Source organism: Artibeus jamaicensis, unplaced genomic scaffold (genome assembly GCF_021234435.1).
Source record: "Artibeus jamaicensis isolate MK-2021 breed Jamaican fruit bat unplaced genomic scaffold, CSHL_Jam_final contig_391, whole genome shotgun sequence".
Classification (NCBI taxonomy): domain Eukaryota; kingdom Metazoa; phylum Chordata; class Mammalia; order Chiroptera; family Phyllostomidae; genus Artibeus; species Artibeus jamaicensis.
The window spans coordinates 1,713,453-1,726,406 of NW_026521814.1; the positions used below are offsets into that span (position 1 = coordinate 1,713,453).

General features: G+C 38.3%; 1 protein-coding gene across 1 annotated transcript in view; it reads right to left on the reverse strand.

Moving 5' to 3' along the window:
* Positions 1 to 12,954, reverse strand: part of KCNH7 (potassium voltage-gated channel subfamily H member 7) — a 470,253-nt gene that overhangs the window by 105,375 nt on the left and 351,924 nt on the right. The window lies entirely within an intron of this gene.

The window sequence follows — 12,954 nt, forward strand, 5'->3', positions numbered from 1 at the left end:
TTAAAACATCTTTAAGTAATCTTGAGATATACAGCTAAACAGAGGTTAACATTTCGTACTACCTGAAGTAAATGGCAAATAACACCATGCATTCATTGTTTTCTTATGAGTTGAGGACAGAATAGTTTCCCAGAGACTACTTGCAAATGTGAAGCTTCAAAAAATAAGATCCTGTTGTGACCTCTGGTAGAAACACAGCTTCTTGGGTGTTAAAAGTGATTATGCATATGATTACGTCCCACATTTGCAATACAAGCTTTTATTACAGCAATGAAAATGAGCACTGGCCGGGAGCAGAACACACGCCCCCTCCCCTTCAGCATCCTTTATGTTTCATATGCCTGGGAGACAGGAAATAGAACATCTAAGGTTTAGGAGAGTCACATAAAACTTGTCATTGACTAGCTCCTATTCAAACTATTTTTAAAGATACATTTTCTAACTGCAGTTAAAAGGAACAGAAGAGTGAAAGAAAAGTGTAAAATTCTTGTCGGGGCCCTGGTGACAGTTAAAAGCAGAATCTTGAAAGTTTAAGGGCTCATGATTATTCCTGACATTTTGCAGATTTTCCTGCTGACATTTCTTGGGGTTGGGAGCTCTCACCACCTACCATGGACTCACACAGCAGGAGACTAAGGCCCTGCAGGCACCAGAAGTGTTCAGAGCTTAACATGCCTTTGAGCAGTAAAGGCTCAGGGTGTGCAAGAGGCAAAGGCATGAAAGAGGGTCTGTAGGGTACAAAGGTGCCTGGCAGCCCCTCCAGCCACACTTGTATTCCTTTGGCTCTTTTTGCATTTCTAGTTCTATCTTCCCGGGCAAGCACCTGAGTAAAAAAGTCAACAGGTCTTCCCTGTAGGCTTCAGAGAAGAAAAAATTTAAATGGAGGAAGTTTTACTTTTTTTTTTTGGCAGTTGGCAGGCCCTGAAAAAAACAGTCTGTCATTTCTGTCTTCACAGGGAATAATACTGCTGAACATATGAAGCAAATATATTATAAACTCTACAACAAAATATTTTGTTCTAATGTGTCCTTATTTTCAATCTTTTTATTTAACTGGATGAAATATTGTTTAGCTCTTAAAAGCCAAATACTGCAATAGATTTAGGAGGGGGCTTGGTAGAAATCTGGCTTTGAAGCCAACAGAAAAATCATAGCAGACTAGATATATTAAAATTTAGCTTTCAGTTAAAAATATTAAATTAGCCCCACTTAAGAGTCACAGCTGCACTGGAATGTAGTCCTGTTCTGGGGCCTGGAGGCCTTGGTGTAAAGCAAGTTCCAGAAGGTATACTCTGCTTAAGTCAAGAGAAGCATGCAGCTGGTCAAGCATGAAACGGACAGCTCTGTTCTCTTCATTTTGCTCCTAAGATAATATCAGTAACTCACAATCCCAAGATGTCTTACAAATCTCTCTTTCTGTTCAAGACTATCTGACCGTTGTCACATAGACCTGAACAGGATGTCACCAGGAGATAAATAAATCAGAATGTGATTTATTCTGATTTATAAGAATCTGGCATAAGAACTGACCAATGAACACAGCTTCCAACCCTTACTCATGATTGCTCACGCTTTTTGCTCTGTGAAACCTCTTGTCTGTAAACCATCAAGGAATACAGGCTTTTGAGCACTAGTTTCCATTCCAAGTGGAGCTGTTCATAATAAAATAGCCAAGCTTTCCTCATTGCGAAGCCCAAGGTCAGTTCTCACTGACTCACTGGCACACAGGTGGGCATGTATTATTTTTTGATTTACTTGTTTCAGCTCCACCTTGCCTCCTCAGATGTAGGCCTATTCTTCCTAGGAAAAGTAGATATCCATCCAACCATCCATCCATCCATCCATCCATCCATCCATCCATCCATCCATCCATCCATCCATCCGATATTCACTGAGCACTTACAATGTATCAGACACTAGAAAATCAATGAGGAACAAAAAAAAGAGATACTATCCCTGTCTCTAAGCTTACATACAAGAAGAAGAAGGGAGGCATAACACAAATAACTACACAAACAAAGATTTGATTACAGTTGTGATATTTGTAATATGCAATAAAAGGATGGCACCATGTAAGAATAAACTGGGTGAATTTAGTATAGTGGGGTGAAGATGGTTAAGGAAGGCATTCTTGAGGAAATGGTATCTAAGCTGGAGTGGATTGGGTGTGCTGGTGACTCACAGGTAAGACCAGAGAGAGGCAGGGTTCACACACCTGGAATGAATGCCTAGAGGCTCCAGTATTTCCCTAGACCTGGGAATCCATGCTTCTCTTGTAAGAAGCTGTCTTTACCTCCCATTGATGCCCCACATCTTTTCACTCAGTTGAGCTTTACAGCTTTGAGAGCTTCTGTGGTTTTTTCAGGTGGATTATAGTATTATATAGATTATATATTATGGGAGTGACTTTCCTTGCAAGTCCCCCCATGTGCCACTGATGACTAAACATGACTGAGACATGATGTGATCTGCTTGGGGAGGAGGGGTAGCCAGTTTTCCAGAGAAAAAAGGCCTTGAGCAGTGGCCAGTTTCTCAGGGGAAAAGGCATTGAGCCCCTTCCTCTAAGAGTTTTTATTGGGTTGTAATACATAGGAATACAGGGTGACAAGGATCAAACAGTTGATAACATTTCAAAGAAATCTGAGGGCTTAGTGTGAGTCAGTGTCTGTCAGGAAAGGGGGTTGCAGAAATTTGGGGAGACATACTCATTTCCTCTCTGACCCTTATCATATGAATGAAAGCACTCTTAGTAGAGCAGATTTCACAGGTTTATCAGCAAGTCTTTGTGATGCCAGATTTTTCCCCTGCACATGCTCTAGCAAGGCAAGGAGCTGCACCCCTTCCCATCAGGTATTCAGGCTTAAGAAGATTAGAGCCAGGAAGTACCTCTCTCAGAGGACATGGGGCCTCGGGCTTTATCAAAGCCAGGGCCTGGGGGGTGGGGGGAGGAGTTGGGGGGCAAGAGTCCATTGCTCTTTGTTGCAGCCCCCCCAGTCCTTCCATGATGGCCTCCCACGTGATCCAGTCTGGCTTAGGTTGCCCCCCACTGTGAGGGGTCTTATCCGCCATTGACTTCCGACCAAGCTTTGGGGGCAGGGAGGAAACTGAGGCAGCATTTGCTACCAGAGACAAGCTTTGTCTCCTGTGGCTCGAATTCCAAAGGTCGTCCCTCACCCTTAGCCACAGGGGGTGGAGTTACAATTCCTGAAACCAGGTAGAGCGGTCCAAAACAATATATCTCCAATACTATAATACTATATAATTCTATACTAATTCTATATTGTGTTATAATTCTATAATTCTAATTATAATACTATTGTGTATAGTATTATAGTATTGGAGCTAAACATGTGCCAACAAATTGTCGACAAGCCACTGAGACCTGCTTAAGGTCACAGAGCATATGTATTACCTTACTGTTGATTGAACATCTTGTAGACTTAATTCACTTGTTATAAAAAATTAAGTTCAATAAAAATTATTTGTAATTAGTACATTTATTCTGTGATGCTTCTAAAGTAATGCTTGAACCTATTTTGTTGGTTTCTGCTCTCATAGGCTAAGTACTTCCTTATTCCATTCTCCTCTCCTCCCACAAAAAGTACTTTAGAGAATGAACAGAACTATTCGGAACCAGGTAATCATCTGGTTAATTCAGATTAAAAACTGCCAAGTTTTAATCAATTCAATTTTTAAGGTTTTATTACATACTGTCGTTTCCTATCTTCTAGTCCAATATGAAGTCACTGAATCATGAGTTCTGGTGCTAATTTGATTTCAAAGTTGCTTGCCTCTGGTGTATGGTAAGCCCTTGGGCAGTTTAAGATTTTGACCTACTTGAGAGTTGATTCTATGCTCTGGAACGCAGCACATTTTATAGAGCAGGTTAAACTCTAGAACAGGTCATTAATCATTGTAGCTCCCTGGGCTTTCCTGGTGCTTTTGAGAAAGAAGCAGAACTGTTACAAATAAAACCTGTGGGAAATGTTTGTTTTGAAAGCTTCAAATCTCTTCACAGAAATCACCACAAAGGAGAGAGAGATACTGTATTCTATATTTAGTTAAGTGGACATAGCTGAATTACTGGAAAATGTTATCTTACTCTAATAGGAATGGGGAAAGCAAGAATCTAAAAGTCTTCTTTCAAATTATATAAAGGTTTATTCAATATACTGAATTATATATTATATTTCTTGATAAGCTGAATATAAATTATCTGTCAAAACTACTGATAATTATTTATTAGCTAAGCAATACCCTTATTCATCAATCAAGGTTTTATTTAATGTTATAGGGCTTCCAGAACTTGGATTTCTTTTAAAAACAAAAGGCTTATAACTTTATATAGTCTTACAGACTCCAAAAAATATTTATTTATTAATGAGAGCCAATGAGCAGTACCCAAAGCACACTCAAAACTCAACTAAATGAGCAATTAGCTTTCACAATTTAAGTATAAATCAGGTAGTTATATATATTGCTCCTTGTAGAGCAAAATATATATATTTTAAAATATTTATAGATTAGAAATGAAATATGTATGTTTACTCAGAGGATAAATAAGCTCTCAAGAAGAATTCACCTGAGGAAACTCAGAAAGTACAAAGATAAATTCATATGGAGCAAAAAAGTATGAGGTCATAATAACAACTTTTATGAGAACAGCAGCATTTTTCTTGAGATTGCCTTCTCAATTTTTCTTTTGGGCTTTGGCACTCTCTTCTCCATTCCAAATACACCATTCAAGGCTCAGAATAATCCTCTCATTCTCATGAACATTCTCTTGAGCATGCAGAGATACCTTCACCTGAGTACTAAATGCAAATAGCGCTTGATCCTTCAAACACAGCTCTGTAGTATATTTTCAAATTATGTCATATATTATAAATAGTCTCCCTACCTAGACTCCCCAGTAAAAGTCTCATTGTACCTGCTTGTGCAGAGCAGGTAGAAAGTATCTTGTGTGTCATAGGTACACGATAAATGATTTCTCAAAAGGATACATGCAACAGAATTAAACTCAAGATACAACATGAAGAAACTTCTTGTGTGCTATAAAGTTTGTTCCTATTTGTATGAAGGCGGAAGTATAGGCAGGAATCAGATCTTAAGAGCTGAAGAAAATATTTTTACTTATCTGTGGATGCCTTTGGAGAGGTCTTGATGGAATTTCTACTAACAACTTTTTAAAAGTTCTATTAATTCCTGACTTAGAATAGAAATAAGTGCAGACTGGTTCTAAAGACAGAGGGATGGAATTTATTTCAATTTCTCCTTCATGAAAATGTCATCTTAGATTTTATTTGAAGGTATGACAACTATAACCTGATATTCTGTGAAGAATGATTTTGCCAAGGAGAACATAATCTCTTAAGGGTTTAATGAAGCTATTTCAAGACCTTACAAGAGGAAAGAAGATCTCTAGTTAAAGGCAGTCATTACATTAAGCTATTAAAAATGAAGTTCTCATTCGTTAATATAAAAATTCTGTTTTTTAAAAGTCCACAGGTATGGAAATACTATTATTCTAAATAGACACCTGTGGTGGATGCATTTTTATTATTATTTTTTTACTACATTGCAAATGGTTCAATCTATAATAAACACAGGAAGCCCACCATATTTATAAATTTATTTAGAATCACAACGAAAGCACCTTCTTCAGGAGAAGTCCATTTAACCGAACCTCTAACCTTTTCTGAAGGTGAAGAAATGGTAATGATTATGACAGTGGCTTTGGGTGGCTCCCGAGGAAGGTTAAATGGCAAGAAATTTAGGAGAATAAGAATGTTTTCTTTCACCTATTATTTCTTCAGTGTCCTCACCATGTGTTCATCAATAAAAGATTCATCTGAGTTCATGAGTTTCTTCATCACAAGGCAAACATATCCCAAGGAGGACAAAACACCTTGTTCTTCCTGAAGCTTTTTATGTAAAATAATCAAATTAGTAAGATTCAGAAAACATGGATTTTTATTACAATAACAATGGAGGACATTTATTTTTAAACAGACTCAGATTGCAGTTTTGTATATTACCTTAAAACATTTGGATAATCTATGGGAGATCTTCCCACAGCAGCCCCTGGAACTGTGCCTTTCCCATTCACTAGGCTTGAAAATCTCTGTGCTAATGTTTGCGTGTGTCTTGTGCCCTCCCTATCCATGTCTCCATCTGGCTAACACCTTCTACCTTTTCCCTTCCTTCATGTTTCAGGGTAGGCATTGCCTCCTCCGACCCCTCCAGACTACGTTAGATGCCCCTTCTCTGCTCAGAGATCACCCTTTACTCCATTGTATAACTTTTATCACACTTTGCCTATGGGTTCTGTTCATCGTTCTATCTTCGTCTGCTCGAGTAGATGGCAGGGATGTGTTACCATTGCAACCAGACTTTCTAACACAGCATCCTGTTCAGAATTGGTACTCTATACATACCTGCAGAATGAGAGAATCATCTGTTGTTTTGCCTCAGACCTAACACTAAACATTTTCTGAGAGCCTACAACAAGGAAGATATAATCCCTACTCAGATCCTAATTAGGATCCAAGACAAAGCAGAATCAAACAATGTAGACAAGAGCACTGGTAATATTAAGTGATGAGGCCTGGACTTTGAATCCAGGTGACATTCTCTCTTAACTCCATTTAGAAGTGAATAGTGTGAGAGTTTCAACCTCTTACAGTTCAGCCTAGGCTGGTCCTTTCCAAATGACTCTGTCCAGCTCAGTGTTTCTCCATTATTTCTTGCCTTTTTCCTTATTGGTAAAAGAGAGAAGACAAGAACAAAATATAAATATGAAAGGGGAAGTAGACTTAATTTCCAAGTATCTTACTTGACCTACCTGGTACTTAGAAGGAACTTTATTTTTTAAAAGATTTTATTTATTTTTAGAGAGGGGGAAGGGAGGGAGAAAAAGAGAGGGAGATAACATCAGTGTGTGGTTGCCTCTTGCGCACCCCCAACTGGGGACCTGGCCCACAACCCAGCCTGGTACCTTGACTGGGAATTGAACCAGTGACCCTTTGGTTCACAGGCCAGTACTCAATCTACTGAGCCATACCAGCCAGGGAAAAGCAACTTAAAAATGTTAAATGAATATGTCCATGAGATATTTATTTCTTCCTACCAAAGAAGTGTTATCAGAAGTTAGAATCTGGGAGAAGGAAGGGAAGTTAAGGGGAAAAAGGGGGAGGGATTTGGAGGAACAAATAGGAAGGACACAGGGACGAGAACTAAGGGGGGTGGAAATGGGAGGGAGGTGGGGAGCACAGGGCGGGGGAGGCTGGGATGGGAAAAATAGACAAAAAACTGTACTTGGAAAATAACTAAATAAAATTAATTTTTAAAAAAAGAAGTTAGAATCTTTCTTATGAGCACCAAGAATGTATTACATAAAACAATGTTTTATTTAGCCTGATTATAGTCTGATGAGTGAGCACTGTATTAGTTTCTTTGAAACATTTTTCAAATATATTATAATCTTATTTCTCAGTGCATAATTAGGAAGATGAATACATTCACTATACATGCATACATACACAGAAATACCCATTATTTCTGCATGTGTCTGTGTATCTATGTACCTCCCTACCTTCCATATGTCCATCTAACAGGAGATACAATATGGCACTAAATTGTTTAGTTGTGTGGGAATTAGACCAATGCCTTAGAGTTTAAAAATGGAAGAGGCCAATGCAAGCTGGGGAACCTGACAAATGCAACTGGGGATGGTATAGATTCCAGAAATGGGCAGAATTTTATATGTAGGGAAGAGGAGGGCACTATTGTAAGTCTAGGGATCACTGCCTGCAATCAGTCCTCCAGGTCAGGAGGGAAAACTGCCCTACAGTAAGAAGGCGTTGAGCAGAGGAAGTACTCAAGTGTCTTCTGCAGTGCGTGTGCCTGTGTATTAGTTTCTCAGAAATATGGGAAAAGTTGATTCCAAAAGAAGTATCACAGTGAGTTCATGGGAGTGATAGAGCAAGAAAGGAATTAATCCAATAAAATAACAAACAACGTGATGGGAATAACTATCTCAAACAATGCTGATACTTTTAAATAGCCACAAGAAGCTCACTGGTTGGACAAGAATCAAGGTGTGGCAGTTCACTCAGGTTAAGCATTAGGCCAAAGCAAGCGAAGAGAATGACATTATTAATGTCTGCTGCCTGCTACAACAACAAGCTGGGGAAATTGAAAATGTTGCAGAAGCAGGGTCTCCTAATTTTTATAGTTTAAGTATGAATCTTTTCTTCCTCTGTTGGATAACTACACCAAAAATACAAGTTTTCTTGCAGACTTCAAAGTCTATTCTTAAGGTTTTCTGGAGCACAAAGTGGATGTTAAATGCCAACCGAATATAATCATATCCCAATTATTAGCAGGTTAATTTTCACATGTTGTAACCAAAAATTCTGGCACTGTTAGCACCAGTAATTGTGTTCTGGGTTTTTTCCTCAGGGGTTGATGACAAGAAAAGATTCCTATTATTAAGGAATTAACTCTTCATAAGCGATGGAAATAAAAATATAATACAGAATAAATAACAAAGCACATTTCTGATTTTAATAGGTCCTCAAATTTCATTCTTGGATTTAAATATTTTTTATTTAACTTTTATTGTATTTTATTTTTCAATACCATTTAGTTCCCTTTTACCCCCCACCCCTGATTGATATGGGTAGGAAACAGAGATATATATGTGTTAAAGACATAGAAAATATATTAAACAGTCTTTCCTTAAAGCCAATACTGGAAACTTTTACAATACAACCTCTTCAAATATTGTGGACAAGAGGCCATGCTGGTCAAGTCAAGTTTCAGATATTTGCCCCCCTCACCAGGCACATATTTTTGTATTTTGCTATATGGTCCTTGATATGGATTTCAATTTTACATGCAATGAAAGAGATTCTGCAATGTGGGATTAATGTTCTTGCCAACATTTAAGAATTTTATTTTTTTTATAAGAAGAACAATTAAGGAACAGAAGTTGATTGTTTTCTCTCATGTGTCCCCTGCTGGGAACTGGCCTGCAACCCAGGCATGTGCCCTGACTGGGAATCAAACCACTATCCTCTGGTTTTGCAGGCCCATGCTCAATCCACTGAGCTACACCAGCCAGGGCAGAAGTTCATTGTTTTCTTTGTTGCTTTGTTCTTGCATATTATGTCTCTCCTTGACAATATCAATTCTACATTTAAACCTATTGGCTCAAAAAGTAGCATTGGACACTTTCTTCTGAGAATATTCGCAGAACAAATAAGAAATAGACTAAATTTTAGTGACTATGTTAAAAAGTGCCGCTAGCTTTCCTGTGTAATTTTTTTGTCCTATTCCTGAGGATGATATTCATCTTTTAAAAGGTAGACTCTTTGATTATTTGGTTTTAACTAGTCGTGAAAACTCACTTCTGGTGATACTGGAATTTAAATGGCCCTGCTCTCCAGTGAGAGTGTCAGGTGGAAAGCATCCTAAACTCCAAGCTCAGAAATGAGAGTTCTAGTTGTACGTGTGCAGCAGACAATTTGGGGAACTCTGGATAATTCACTTAATTAAAAGTATTCTATGAAATTGAAGACTTGATGATCAGAATCAATGAAGAATTCTAAGCAGTTGTTATAAAGGAAAGCACTAAATAAATAGCAGAACTCTTACACTAAAGTTTCCTTAGAGTGCCTGCCTCTTACAGGTTTGTCAAAACATGCCATACACACACAACACACACAACCATAAGAGAAAGCCAATACATCAACCGCTTAGAATGAGGCTGGTCTGACTGTACCTGGGGCTAATGCGGAGGGCCCAGTGCTCCTTCTCTGTGAGCCCCACCCTGTTTATTGGTATGTCTAAGGAGCACGTGTTTCAAAACTATTGGGATAATTGTGTTAAGACATTCTCGTATTTTGTAAAGGAGAGTTTATCCTAAATAACAGTAGAGTATTTTTATTATATTCTTTATTTTTTTCTGTCTATAGTAATAATGGTGAAGAAAACAGAGAGGCAACAACTGTCAGGATGAACCCTAATCTAGCCATACAATCTGTGATCCTTCTTTTCTTGGTAGTTAGATACGCCAGAGAAGATCACTACGTGGATATGAAATAAGAACTAAAAAAATGGAGAGGGGGCTTGAAGGCTCAGGATGGAGCAAGAAGCGCCTCCAAGGCGAGATCCCTCCAACCTCGCTGTGCACTGATTCTCTTCCCGTCTGAAACTTAGTGATTCTAAAGCAGTAGTTTGGCTTCAAAATGTAAGCAAATTTGAGGGAATCTGTGTAAGAAATATGTTAAAAGTTATAACATGACTAATCAGAAGTCTAGGTTGAGAGGTTATTTTAATTTATTATATAAATAATATGAAATAATTCGAAAATGTAAAAATATGAAGCTCTCTCTTTTTGTAATATCAGGAGGCTAATGCTTTATCTTGTACTCATATCAAGTAATAGGTTGTACAGAGGGCAAAGCAGTATTTGTTCTTCAGAAAATACTTTTTGTTTTTTTTTTTAGTTAAATTTATACTAAAATCTCCTGCTTGCAGTTGCCTATTTACTAGAATTAAAGCACTCTCTTTACTAGGATTTATTCATTCATTTCTATGGAAGGAAATATAGGAAAGGGAAAAGAGAAGTGGTTCTTCACTGGAAGCACAAAGTGGGCTGGTAGGATTTAACAATTCTAGAAAATAAATAAGAGGTAGTAGTCAGTTTTGGAAGTAATTCAGGTACCTGCAGGTAGTAGAATTTAGGGGCCTGCAATCACTATTTTCTGGTATCAATCCATGAATAATGGATATAGCTATGGGCATAATTTACAAGTGACAGCTTATAACTTAAACAGAATTGTACAGCTCAACTGGAGACTGCCACTTAGCCAAGAAACAATGCTAGACTATTTCTCTCTATTATACACTGTAGGGGACTGGTTTGTTTTGGTTTGGCAAATGTGACTCAGCTCTGTATGGAAAACCTACAGAAGCAAAGTGGTGGGCAGGAGCCAGACCTTCAAACTGGGTTTTCCCATGGGAATCAGGCCTAGAAAATGCATATGATTGTTATGGCTTGTTCTTGCTAAAACTCCATTATCCTGGTCTAAAACAAATATGTATTATTTATCTTCAAGGTAATATCCAAAGCCTGTATGAGTTTTCCCAAAGACAGAGCTAATCAGCTCTTCACCATTCCCCTCTGCATGTTATTTTCATTTTCTTGATTGTACCTAAAATGTAGACAATAATATTCTATGTAATAGATAAGAAACCTTTCTCTGATGTAAGACCCCAGGAAAACAATAAAAGCCTGTCTAGGCAAGGGTTGAGGCGCTCCCCTCTTGAGGGAGTAGTCGTGCAGTTCCCTTTTCTCCACAGGATTGTTGTCACCTGTACATTTATTCTTGTCATCAGCCACAACAGGCAGACTCTGCTGGCCAGGGTCTGCCGCAATATACTCTTTTTATTCCTTGACTTCACTCAATTTCACCTAGTGCTGTCGCCATGACCTGAAAATTAGGACTGTTTTTCTACTAATGTTGTAGAGACTTGTGAGCTTGATTCTTCACTTCAAATGTGAAAAAGATCACCAGGTACCAGGAACTAGACCATTTTTTAATATTTTCTGCCACATTCAAAAAGGAAAACCTGGAGACCAAAATGAAATAGAGGAGCCAAGAAGTATAAAAAATAACATATTTATATAACCTGGTTTGCCTCACACCACACACCTCCTCATATGTCCCTACCATTGCTTGTACATCCTTGCACCACCGATCTCAGGACATTGGGACAAGGGGCAGAAAAAGAGAGTTCTCTATTCTCAACTCTTTGACCACCGAAATACAACAGAAGGCAGTTTTAACTATGGCGCTCTTAGAAGAAAGATTTAGACACTTTTTAATTCTCTTCTCCATGACCCTGCATCCTACATTTTCCCCTTCCTATCCAAGTGATTCTAGAGGAGTAGGCTTCAAAATACAGGTGTACTTGTGACAGATATATTTAAAATATAAAAGGCAGTACGGATGGCATTTAAAAGAGAAAAGGCAATGTAGATGGCATTTTCTCCAGCTACTGAGCTGAGTTGTATATTTGGTACATGGTTAGAAAAAAACTTAAGTGGGCTTCTTTAAAACAATGAGGAGTATTGAGCTTCTTACTGAGGGGAAGCAGAATATGTCTACCCCCAAAATGTACCAGTTTGGCATGGGGTTTATTTGGAGCTGAGGACAATCAAAATCTAACAGACACAGTAAGAGATGTTTATCTTTCCCTTAATTGCCTAAAACATTTTAAATAGTGGACCTGTACCACAAAAGAGCTAATACCAAAGATAACTTTTATCAGAAAGGTGTATCTGTAAAGCAAGGCAAACATTTGTTTACCAAACATGTGCTCTTTTTGTCCTTTTCCCCTTGGATGCCCCAGGCACCTAACACTTCTCCTTAGCTCAGGACGGCACACTAGCCACAATTGCTTCACTGTCTTTGGGTTTCATGTTTTGGGGGCTCCTATACACAAAATTTGTTTTTCATCTATTAAATTGTCTTATGTCATTTTAACTATTAGACCATCCACAGAACCTAAAAGGAAAGAAGGTTATAGTACTGAGCTTCTAAACTCCTTCTCACCATTTGTACCCCACACCTACCCCACAGCCTTCTTTCTTTTAAAAGTTTTAAAGTTTCTGCTCTGGCTGGTGTAGCTCAATGGATTGAGTGCTGGCCTGTGAACCAAAGGGTCGCTGGTTCAATTCCCAGTCAGGGCACATACCTAGGTTGAGGGCCAGGTCCTCAGATAAGAGAGGGAAGAAAGAGGCAACCACAGATTGATGTTTCTCTCCCTCTCTTTCTCCCTCCCTCCCCCCTCTCTCTAAATATACATAATAAAATCTTTTTACAAAAGTTTTAAAATTCCTCACACCCATGTTTGAGTTGAATATTCAGTATGCACAATCAC